This window comes from Nyctereutes procyonoides, unplaced genomic scaffold, assembly GCF_905146905.1.
Source record: "Nyctereutes procyonoides isolate TBG_1078 unplaced genomic scaffold, NYPRO_anot_genome, whole genome shotgun sequence".
Classification (NCBI taxonomy): Eukaryota; Metazoa; Chordata; class Mammalia; order Carnivora; family Canidae; genus Nyctereutes; species Nyctereutes procyonoides.
Genome location: NW_026575146.1, coordinates 52415137 through 52427397, shown reverse-complemented (window position 1 = coordinate 52427397; position 12261 = coordinate 52415137). Strand labels below are relative to the sequence as shown.

General features: G+C 50.1%; 1 protein-coding gene across 3 annotated transcripts in view; it reads right to left on the bottom strand.

Moving 5' to 3' along the window:
- Positions 1 to 3142, bottom strand: part of CEMIP2 (cell migration inducing hyaluronidase 2) — an 81271-nt gene extending 78129 nt beyond the window's left edge. Inside the window, exon 1 of one of the 3 annotated variants that reach the window (XM_055311069.1) lies at positions 3048 to 3142. The gene's annotated coding sequence lies outside the window, so the exon portion shown is untranslated. Of the gene's footprint in view, positions 1 to 1202; positions 1261 to 2024; positions 2181 to 3047 lie in introns of those variants that run through there. The other 2 variants (XM_055311068.1, XM_055311070.1) reach the window with 2 other exon arrangements.
- Positions 3143 to 12261: the final 9119 nt, after the last annotated feature.

Sequence of the window (12261 nt, the reverse complement as noted above, 5' to 3'; positions counted from 1 at the left end):
AGTACTCCATGGGAATCCAAAACTAAGTATTTAATAATAATCATTTCTATGTTCTCTTTCTGCACTGTTGTGGTTCATCCTATCATTCTCAAATTCAGAATGGGGCCCAGGCGTGCAGAGCTGGTAAGTAACAACCTTTCAACTTCGAAATGGCCCACGACTTTAATTCCTTAGTCTGTCTTCTCTCCATTCCCAAGGTAGCCTGGGAACAGGCTAGAGGAGGTTCATTAGAACACGAATGAGGTGTTGTCCCATTCCGGCTTCCCGTTGTGAAATCTGAGACTTCTGAAAATCTACCGATTTTCACCAACAAAGGAGACTTTACTCAAACAATTCCCTGTGACAAAGAAAAGCTAAACAAGCACAGGGTCAGAGTTCACAGATTCTCGACCCCCCTTGTCCAGACACTCCTCTGTCTGCACACTCCTCAGCTTCGTTCACAGGCCGTTGAAGCAGAACAGGTAGGTGATGACTCAAAATTCACTTCTAACCTTCACCTCTTAATTTTCTGAGCTTAAACACGCTCATCAGATAAAACAGCATCAGGTGGAATGGACTGAAAGCCAGAAGCAGACTTCCAGTTCCACCCCCGGCACACTCTGAGCCTATAGTACAGGAACACAGAAACCAGGGGAGTAACGTTAAGGAAACGACCCCATAAGGTCCGACCCAGTGTCTAGCAGGCAGAAGTACCTGGTTCATTTTCTTCTGCTTTGCATAGAAATGCAAACCTAAAGGAGCCCTTTGAATAGCTAATCAAAGGCACACAACCAGAGCGTGAAGCCCAGACCAATTTTGAAAATAGCAAGCTTCCTTCAAAGGTCAAAGATCAATAGCTCCATTTTTGCCCACCAAAGACCCAGAAGGCTAAATATTTCAAATGCATTTCTAACACAGAGCCACTTCCAACAGGTAGTTATGTCTGGCTGCCCCGAGGTCTGAGGCCTCCCTCGGCTCAGGTGAAATCTCTGCGTCCCACTTCCTCGAGATCCTCATTTTGTCCTGGGAAAGGGCTCCCAAAAACATCTGCACGCGCTGCACACCTGCAATTATGCAACAACGCCTCACACTGTCACACTGCATCAAGGAGAGTGGACACAAGCCAGCGAGTGGCTCCCGCGTCGGATGAAAGTTAACCTTACTAAGCACTCCCTTCCAACCCCGACGGCTGATGAAAGGAGATCACAGTCTGTTTTCCTAACCTTATGCAGAGAATTTAAGTGAGTGGTTTTCGCTCCACAGCGAGGTCTGGCGACGACGGTCAGCAGAGAGCATCCAGGGACAGGAGGACCTTGGTCTTATTGCAAAGGATCTCGCACCGGGCATCAACTACTCAGCTCCGGGATCCTCAGGGAGCGGGACCCCCGACTTTGCCAGGACCTCCCAACCCTGCAGAGTAAAGCTGGGAGCGGGGTCCAGGGGTAAGGCTACCCCCAGCTGTAAAGGGAGCTGCAAGCGATCTTAAACCCCCACCCCCCGCCCCCGCGCTCGACTTCTACCAACACAAAGCCGGGTAAGGGGTGAGGGGTTCGCCAACCCGGAGGGAATAGGAAAGAGACAAAGGTCACCCCGAGCGCGCCCGCGCGCGCTGCCGCCGGGACTCCGCGGTGGACGTTGCACCAACCTCCCAGCGCGGCCGGCTTCCTGTGGGGTGCGTCCCCCACCCCAACCCTCTCCGGAAAGTTTGAGGCTGTTCACACCGACTTTCAAAGGTCCATTGTTTCCCTCCCCGTCCGTGAACGTAATGAAAAGAGAGACGGCGAGAAAGAAGTCAAGCCGTGGCCCCCCGGACCGTCTCTTACGGAGAGGGGTTGGCGCGGGGGGAGTCCGGTTACGCCCGATCCGAGGGGAGAGGGGCCCGGGGAGGCGGAGCGCGGGGGCGGGGGGGGCGGGGCGCTTCGGCGGCGGGAGGAGGTTTGCCCTTTCAGCAGAAATGCCTCGAAGCCAGGCCGCCGGGAGCCGGACGCGGCGCGGGGCCCCCGCGGGCAGTGGGGAGGCGGGGCGCGGGGAACCCCTCCGCTTACCTTCCCCTCCCCCGCTTAGCGTCGGCTACTCCAGGTGCCTACACCGCGGTCCTACGAGACGGAGCCGCGCTCCTAGCGTCCCCGGGTCCGGATCCTCTCTCCATGGCCAGGGAGCCCCCGGAGCCGCCGCCGCCGCCGCCGCCGCTCGCCTGCAACTGGCAGCCGCAGCCCGTGCCTGGAGGTGAGGCGCTCTCCGCCGGGAATGACGCGCACTTCCCCCGCCTCCGCCCCCGCCCCCGCCTCCAGCCGCCAGCCTCGGGGGCCGGGGCCTCGGCGCGCTCGCTCCCGGAGCAGCCGCGCCGCGCTCTCCGCTCCTTCCCCTCCAGGGGCAAGGGAGCCTCGGCCCCGCTACGGCGGGGCGCGGCGGCGGCGGCGGCGGCGGCGGCGGCGGCAGCGGCGGCGCGGGGCGGACCGCGGCCCCGGAGTCGCGCTTTCCCGGTCGGCGGGCGCCGCGGCTTCTCCTCGCTCCGGTCGCGCTCAGCCTCCGCGGGCCAGACAAGCGGCCCGGCTCTGCTGGGCCGTGGGCTGCCGATTGGGCGGGCGGACGACACGGAGGAGGCGGGGGCAGAGGAGGAGCCTGCGGCCGGAGGAGGCGGCGGCCGCGCTGGGCTCCTCCCGCCGCGCGCGCTCCGCCGCAGCCCCGGACCCGGCGTTGAGCGCCCCCCGCCGCGGCCCCGTGCGGCCGGCCGGCACCTGGGCCGGCGCCCAGCACCTCGCGGCCGAGCCCGACGACGAGCCGCCCTCACCCCCGGGGGAGCCTGCTCCCCGCCATCCTGTGCGGGCCGAGCCTGACACTGCGGCCCCGTCGCTCCTCGGCCGAGCTGGACACTGCACCCCCGTGGCCGCCCGGCGGAGCCCGACTGCGCCCCTGCACCCCCGGCCTGAGCTGGACACTGCGCCTTCATCTGCGCCCTCATCGCTGCCGCGGGAGCCAGACCCTGAGCCGCATCACCCCCAAAGCCACCTCCAGGAACTCCCGAAAACGTTCCGCGCGTCCGGCCAGCGCACCACGGCCGCCCCCACCTGGCCAAGCCGGGGCGCTGGGTTCTTAGCCCTTCCCCGGGAGCCAGCCGGCTCTCGGACTCGGGACAGCTCCTCGGCAGCTCGGAGCGGCCCGGCCCCCCGCTCTCCAGCCAGAATAAATACAGCCAGGTTGCCCCACGCCCCTCGGCCGCGCCACTCCGAAGTGGCTGCTGCTCGCGGGAGTGGCGCTGAGCAAGCCCCTCCCCCGCCCTCGCGCCCCCTCCCCCAAGCCCGCGAACCTTCTATGGACCCTCGCACCCCGGCGGGAGCAGCCCAGCCGCCGCCCCGCCCCTCGCTGGAGCTGCCCCCCCCCCCCCAGAAGCCTTGGCTCCCGCTGAGGGCGCGGCCGGGGCTCGATCAGTCAGGCCCACGAGGTCCCCAGCTAGTGACAGCAGCAGGACTGCCAAATCCAGGCGGTCGTCATCCTCCGGTTCTTTCGGAATTGGAAGTTGTCCCGCAAGGGAACTCTCCCAGCGAATACTGTACAGATACGAGTGTTCATTTTTCAGAGTTGCTCTTTCCAGCCTCCCCCCCCCACCCCTTTTAATAGAACCTTAGTCATGTAACCGTGACACACCCAGCAGGCGGGAAGGGGAATTCCCTGTTTCCGCGAGTTTGGTGCGGGAGTTTATAGAGATCGAAGTTTGCAAATCTTGGCTGATAAGATTCCCCTGGGGCACTTCGATACATTCCCGATTCCCAAACTTCACAAGACCTATCTGAATCACAGGTGCCTGGAATGTGTAAGTTTGAGAAACGGTGCTGCATCCTCAAATTCATTAAAACTTTGGAAAGATGCCTCCAAAATAGCAACAATGTCCAGTGCTGAAACCTTAATGAAACTACCCCACTTTGGGAGCCACTGACCCTTTGGGAGCGGAAGGAGGATTCTTGAAATGAAGCAGATACAGGTGCCTTGGTGGCTCATTTGGTTAAGGGTGCCCTCAGCGCAGGTCCTGATCCCAGGGTCCTGGGATCGAGCCCCTTGTCAGTCTCCCAGCCCAGCGGGGAGCCTGCTTCTCCCTCTCCCTCTGCCCCTCCAACCTGCTCCTCTGAAATAAAAACACTTTTAAAGGGAGGCAGGGGGCACCTGGGTGGTTTAGTCAGTTAAGCATCTGCCTTGCCTCAGGTCATGTCCCCGGGTCCAGGGAGTCTGCATCTGCCTCTCCCCTAGCTCATGCTCTCTCTCATAAATAAATAAATAAATGAATAAATGAATGAATGAATGAATGAATAATAAATAAATAAATAAATAAATAAATAAATAAATAAATAAATAAATAAATAAATAAATAAATAAATAAATAAATAAATCTTCTCAAAGGAAGAAGACAGGGCAGCCTGGGTGGCTCAGCGGTTTAGCGCCACCTTCAGCCCAGGCGTGATCCTGGAGACCCGGGATTGAGTCCAACGGTTCCCTCTGCATGAAGCCTGCTTCTCCCTCTGCCTGTGTTTCTGCCTCTCTCTCTCTCTCTCTCTCTCTCTCTCTCTCTCTCTCTCTCTCTCTGTCTCTCATGAATAAATAAATAAAATCTTTTTTTGAATTGCTTTAAAAATAAAAAAAAGGAAGAAGGAAAGAGAAAAAAAAGAACAAAGAGAAAGCAGATGGTTTTGAGTGACAAACTGGAAGGAACAAAGGATTATTTTCATGATCAAAGGTGAAATGCTTAGGATCATGCCTTATAAAGACAGAATAGGAAATGTGTCACTCTGTGTGGTAAACTGGAAAATAGCCCCACCCCACCCCCAAAAAATTTCAGATCCTTATCACTAGAACCTGGAAGTGTTCTTTTATATGGAAACAGGGTCTTTGCAGATGGGATTAAATTAAAGATCTTCAATTGGGGAAATTATCCTGGGTTATCAGAGCGGGCCTTAAGCGCGATCACTTGTATCCTTATAAAAGGGAGGCAGACCTGAAGACAACGTGAGCATGCAAGCAGATGTGGCCACAACCAAGGAATGCCAGCAACTACCAAAAGCTGGAAGAAGGGCCGTGGGCAGGGGCGGGGAGTGGGGGTGGGGGGCTGGAAGAGTCCTGCCCACTCAATGATTTCAGACTTCCAGCATGCATCCCGTCCAGGAACATGAGAGAATACATTTCTACTGTTTTAAGCCACCAAGTTTGTGGTGATGTGTTATAGGAGCCATGGAAAACACATACATGCTATGGCTTGTGCAGTGCCAACTTTACATTAAAATGCCCATTTTCTGAATATTAAGTGCCAGGCCCCTTGCTTGGAGTTTGAACATGTTATCTAATTCCTCCCAAAGATTGTTAGTCCAATTGTGGCCGTGAGGACACTGGGACTCAGAAAGTCTAGAGAGCCTACTGTACAGCAGGAGCCTATCAAGTCTGACAACCATTCAAATATTAAAAATAACAAAAAAACACAAACTATTTTATGAAAGTTTTGGTTTTAACAACGTCCTACTTCCATAACCTATACCTATTGCCAAAATCAAAGGAAATGGACATGGATGTCTGAGGACGCTGTGCCCAGAGGCCAGGGTGGGCAGGGGTTTATAGGTGCCTCCCCACCTTCTGCTCAATATTGTTTTGAACCTAAAACTGCTCTAAATAAAGCCCACTGTGGGGTGCCTGGCTGGCTCGGTCAGTAGAGCATGTGACTCTTGATCTCAGGGTTAAGAGTTCAAGCCCCATGCTGGGTGTAGGGATTACTTAAAAATAAAATCTTTAAAAATTTTTTTAAATTAAAAAAAGTAAGTCTATGGATACAAAAAGGGGGGCATTGAGTCCTTGTGCGGCGGACCTTTGAGAATTTTATAAATTTTCGTTCCTAGGTATTTATCAGGAAACATGAGAAAAAAATCGAAGTTTCTTCGAATAAGGCAGATGGTTTTGAAACTACAGGCAGTCCCCAACTTCCAGTGGTTTGACTTAATTGTTCAACTTTCAAGGATGAGAATGTAAAATGCATTCGGTAGACACTATACTTCAAATTTTGAATTTGGACCTTTTCCTAGTCTGGCCATGTGTGGTGAGAGACTCTTTCACGATGCCAGGCAGTGACAGGGAGCCGTAGCTCCTGGTCAGCCCAGCGATCACAAGGGTCAGCAACCAATACACTCACAACCATTCTGCACCCAGACAACCATTCTGTTTTTCACTTCCAGCACAGTATTCAATACATTCCATGAGATACCAACACTTTATTATAAAATAGGCTTTGTGTGAGATGGCGTGGCCCAACTGTAGGGCAATGTGAGTGTTCTGAGCACGTTTAAGCTGGGCTAGGCTAAGCTATGATGTTCGGTAGGTTAGGTGCACTAAATACATTTTTGACTTTAAGACATTTTCAACTTATTGTGGGTTTATCCAGATGTAACCCCATCATGAGCTGAGGAAGATCTGTAATGTGAATGGAAGTTACACTGGATACAAAACAAAGTGAGTGGCCACAGACCTCTCTGGTCAATGGAATTGATGTTGTCATGGATCGGGTTCTCAGGGAAGTAGGCTCTGAGACAGAGTGGCAAGATGTTCTTTAAAAAATGTCCATGAGGTCAACACCTTTGGAGGGAGGGGCAGGAAGCAGGATGGGACAGAGGGAAAAGTTGAGCTGCGATGCGAACCCAGCAACAGGCTCAGCCCGCCTCTCATGGAGGCGCTACAGCCAGGCCCTTCCCGAATAATTGCCCCCAGATGGCCAGACCTTTACAGAGCCTCCAGAATTAGTCATCGGATGTGGTGCATCCTGGGAAGTGGCATGACCTCGGGCAAGGCGGCTCAGCAGCCCAGGCATGGAGAGGGCTGACTATGGATAACCCTCAGGGCTGGGCAGCATGTCCTCCCGTGAAGGCCAATCTGGTACATACCTCCATGTCACCTACTCCCTCAGTAGGTGACACCCTCACCGTTGCTCTGTCCTTTCCATACAAGGAGGGAAAGCCCCGGGATGAGGGAGAGGCTCATCTGATGCCTTTTTGTTTGTCATCCTGGTGGTGGTAGTGCTCAGTCTTGAGGCAGGATAGCACACTGGCTAAGAGTGGAGGCCCTTCAGTCAGATTGCCTGGGTTACAACCACAGTCCATAGCTCGCTGGCAGTCTAACTTCAGACAAGATGTCCAGCCTGTCTGTGCCTGCAACTTCATTTAAAAATGGATGTAGGGGCACCCAGCTGGCTCAGTTAATAGAGCATATGACTCTTGATCTCAGGGTTGTAAGTTCGAGCCCCACTTTGGGGATCAAATGAATGAATGAATGATAGTACCTAGCCCATGTAACTGTTATGAGAGTTAGCTATGAAAGTGCTATAAGAGGCTTAGCCACACACCTCATAAGTGCTCAGCACACCATGTCATTGGTAACTCTGGCCATCTCTTCCTTAGCCTCCCATGGTTGACTAAATTAGAATCTTCTTTCAGGTTACACTCACAAGGACTTTTTTGGTGGGGATTGGAAGCTGAGTGCTGTAAGATCCAGGATGGAGGTGAAGGCCATGAGAAACATACAAGGAACATACCAAAAGGAAGCTAGAAACTTCTTTTTAATGGTGAAAAACAACAGCCACATTCCAAACATGCCTGTTCTTTCAACCTCTCTGGCTCTGTAGGCGCGTCCCTTTGCTCTGAAACACCAATCCTCCCAATCTGCTCCCTGGCTGACCCATCCTTTACCACACTTACCACTGTCCTTTTATCCCCGGAGAATTAGATCAAATGTGCCTCTCTTTGTGAACATTCTAGCTACAGCCTCCCCTCAGCTCCGATGGCTCCACACACCTGTTACACCCCTCCCAGCACTGCACCCAGATGATTAGGTAAGTCTTAACCCCAGCCATCCTCATCCTGCCCCCTTCCTTGCAGCTGTTGGACTGGACACCTGAAGAATCAGATTCAAGATGGAACTCTGTATTTATTTATTTACTAAAGCTTATTTATTTATCATTTTTAGTAATCTTTTCACCCCATGTAGGACTCGGAACTTACTGCACTGAGATCAAGATCTCATGTTCATCTGACTGAGCCAGTCAGGCACCCCAAACCTCATTTGTTTTTAAATCCTAAGGGCTAGGATGCCTGGATGGCTCAGCGGTTAAGCTCTGCTTTCATCTCAGGGTGTGATCCTGGAGTTCAGGGATAGAGTCCCACGTTGGGCTCCCTGCATGGAGCCTGCTTCTCCCTCTGCCTGTCTCTGTCTCTCTCTCTGTCTCTCTGTCTCTGTGTTGTGTGTGTGTGTGTGTGTCTAATGAATAAATAAATAAAATCTTAAAAAAAAAATAAACATAAATAAATCCTAAGGTTCTAGCACAGGGTTTGCAGAGCGACACTGCCTGATGTGTAGATGACAAAGGAGTCCACAGAGCCCTTCAGGAGAGAGGAGAGGATCAGGTACCAAGATCTGGAAAGAACTTGTACAGCTCTGCCTTCAGCATTTTAGTGCTGCTGCTTCCAAACCCTTTAAAGGCAAAATTCCCTTGACTACCAGCCACTCTTTCCCTCTCTGTTCGGCCCCCGCAGGCTATTGGAAATTAACTCCTGCAGTGTTTCATTCTATGAGAGTCTGAACAGATCATTTTCAAATTTCATTTTTCTTTTTTTTTAATATTTTATTTATTTATTTGGCAGAGAGAGAGCATAGGCAGGGGGAACAAGAGAGTGAGAAGCAGGCTCCCCACTGAGCAGAGAGCCCGACATAGGACTCCATCCCAGGACCCCGAGATCATGACCTGAGCTGAAGGCAGATGCTTAATGGACTGAGCCACCCAGGTGCCCCTAAATTTCATTTTCCTGTTAACACTTGTTCCAGGCTACATTTAGTGTACGGGCATGGAAATGATTCTCCAGGTGATGAATGCTTCTCCAGGAAGGTGTTGATATGCTGTTTGCCATCCTCACCTTAATTAAGTCTTACAAGAATTTTCCCCTTCATTGACCGAGTGCAATAACATTACAGAATATTAGTGACCTTTCTCCGCTGGGATACAGCTGAGCGTCTACAAAACCATCTTTTCTCTCTTTATGTCCTTGCATCCAACTAACCTCATTCTCACACTTCATCAGCTTGTCCTGAAGACTCTGTGTTTCCAGTTAGACTCTCTGGATACTTGCTTTAAAGTTCAACATAAGCAATTCTGATATAGCTGAAACTCTGACAGTCTTTTCAGAGAGAGAAGAAACATTTATTTTGTTATCAGCCTCCGAAATCTATTAGGTAAATAGGAATGAAACCTCTTTTCTCTTTCTCATTTGAAAACACAGCCTTCCAATTTAGTCCCCCATTTTAGCCATTTTTAAAGTGTAAGATTCAGTGGTGTTAAATATGTTCATATTGTGCAACCACCCCCACCATCCACCTTTACAACTTTTTCATCTTCCCAACCTGAAACTCTGTATCTATTAAACAGTAATCACCACCTGCCGCCCCAGCCCTGGTGATCACCATTCTACGTTTTGTCTTTATGAATTTGATTACCCTAGGTGCCTCATGTAAGTGGAATCAGACAGTATTTGTCCTGTGTCTCAAGTAATCTTGATGATTGCCCCAGGCACCCCAATAAGCAACTGTTTTAAGAAGGCCAGGTAGCTCTCACTTTTATGTCTTTGGAAGCCCTGAGTCACCATGATAAAATCTGGCTACTTTGCTGTAGAAACCACATGTGCAGAGTGTGGTGCCTTCCCTTCTCAAAACAGAGAGACCATGTGTGAGGAAAGAGGACCTTAGACACAGTGAGAAAGAAGACCCAGCCATTTCAGTATCCCAGTGGGATTAAGCCCCACCTGCCCCACCAAGGAAGTGCAGACGTAGGAGTGACCCCTGGCAAGAACAGCAGAGGAACTGCCCAGCTGGGCTCAATCCAGATTTCAGAACCACCAGTCAATGAAATTGCTGTTATTTTAAGCCACTAAGTTTGGGGTGGATACTACGCACAAATAAAAAACCAGTATCTTCTGGCAAGATCCACATTAGGAGGGGCAGAGGGAAGCAGCATGCTTGAGTAGGAGGCTGAATAGATGGGGCGCTGCTGAAGAGGAAGAGGAAGCCCCACAGCGTGAGCCTGAGAGATTGAATTCCAAACTGTAGGATAGTATTTAAAGCAGTAGGTGAGGGGTGCTGGGGGGCTCAGTGGTTGTGTGTCTGCCTTTGGCTCAGATCCTGATCCCGGGTCCTGGGATCGAATCCCATATCGGGCTCCTAGCAGGGAGCCTGCTTCTCCCTCTGCCTCTGCCTCTTTCTGTGTGTCTCTCATGAATAAATACATAAAATCTTAAAAAATAATAATAATAAAGCAGTAGATGATGCCACAGGTCAGAGATCAGGCTCTAAGTTCAATTCTGTAAGCTCAGTAGATGATGCCACAGGTCAGATATCAGGCTCTAAGTTCAATTCTGTAAGCTCCTCTTCACCTTCTGAACCTTTTGAGTCTTGTCCCTCTCTGTCTCTCTGATATAAAAATGGCTACCAACCAGAGGCATATAAACAGGGATTCTGAGCCACATTGTTTCAAATCAAGTCTCAGCAATACCACCTACTAGCTATGTGACCTTGGGTGAGTTACTTCAGCTCTCTGGGCCTCCATTTCCCTATCTGTAAGATGGGATTAATTATAGTACCCACCCCTATAAACTTGTTATGAGAGTAAATGAGTTAATAAATGTGAAACATTTAGAAGAGTACCTGGTCCATATATGCATAGGGTTAAAGTTATTTAGTGTTATTGGGGTGCCTGGGTGGCTCAGTCCGTTAGGCATCTGACTCTTGATTTCAGCTCAGGTCATAATCTCAGGGTCGAGGGATTAAACCTGACCTCAGGCTCTGCATTCAGCACAGAGTGCAGTTGTCTCTTCCCCTCTGTTCCTCTCCTACTCATTCTCTCTCCTTCAAATAAATAAATAAATAAATAAATAAATAAATAAATTCCTTTAAAAAATAAAGTCATTTAATGTTATCAACAAATACTAATACACATCCTTGGTCTATTTCAGACAAGCAGCACAGTATTTCAGATTTCCAACCACTGTTGTATACAATTACCCTCATTTCACAGAAACTAAGGCTCCAGGAAAGTAAATAAGACCACTTTTTCTTTTAACACCTTTGAGTCATCTTCCAATATTAAAGAAAGTAGTATCTTTACAAGGAAAGCTTGTAGGAAAGATAAACCTTACACAAGCATCCAGACACCATCTTCAAGTTAGGAAGGGTTGTGGAGAAGACCAGAAATTGACGTTGTTCAGTTGCTCCAGGGAGGGGAAGTGCTCGCAACAGGCGGAGAATCAAGGGATGTAGAATTTGGCTCAGCCTTATGGAGAAGCTGCTATTTACACTTTCCAAAATATCTCCAGTTCCTAGCTCAGTGCTTGGCAACAGCTCTCAGCTCTCAGCTCTCAATAAATAATTGTTGAATGAATGAATGAATGAGTGAATGAGCAAATAAGAGCTTTCCGAAATGGCACAGACTACCTCAGGAGCACTCTATCCTGGCATGTGTGTAAGAAGAGGCTACAGCTAAGCACCTGGTGCAGGGCCAGAAGAAATGCTACTGACATACAATTACGCTGAGTCTTCAGGAAGAAAAATGACCCTAGAGAATATGCAGTAAGAGAAATTCACTCAGAACCACTAAGGAACTGAATTCTTTCTTTTTTTTTTAAGATTTACATATTTATTCATGAGACACATACATAGAGAGGCAGAGACATAGGCAGAGGGAGAAGCAGGCTCCTCTCTGCTTGGCTGGGCCTCGCTCCCAGGACCTGGAATCACCACCATCGCCAAAGGCAGATCCTCAACCACTGAGCTACTCAGGTGCCCCTGAATTCTGACTTTAAAAGTTGCTGTGGGGGATCCCTGGATGGCTCAGCGGTTTAGCGCCTGCCTTTGGCCCAGGGCGCGATCCTGGAATCCCGGGATCGAGTCCCGCATCGGGCTCCCGGCATGGAGCCTGCTTCTCCCTCTACTTCTCTCTTTGTCTATCAAGAATAAATAAATAAAATCTTTAAAAAAAAATAAAAAATAAAAGTTGCTGTGCCACAGATGAAAGTAACCGCCACGGGTAAAATCAAGGAAAGGAAAAAGACTGTAAGGCGCATGCCTCCGCAAGGGAAAAAAAAAAAAAAAAAAGGAAAACATGATTCAAAAGGGTATTGGCAACATATAAAGTATTAATAGAAATTAATAATAACCCCTCCCATTTGAGAATTCACAATGTTGCCAACCACGGTGAGAGAAGTCTCAATGGAAAAATGA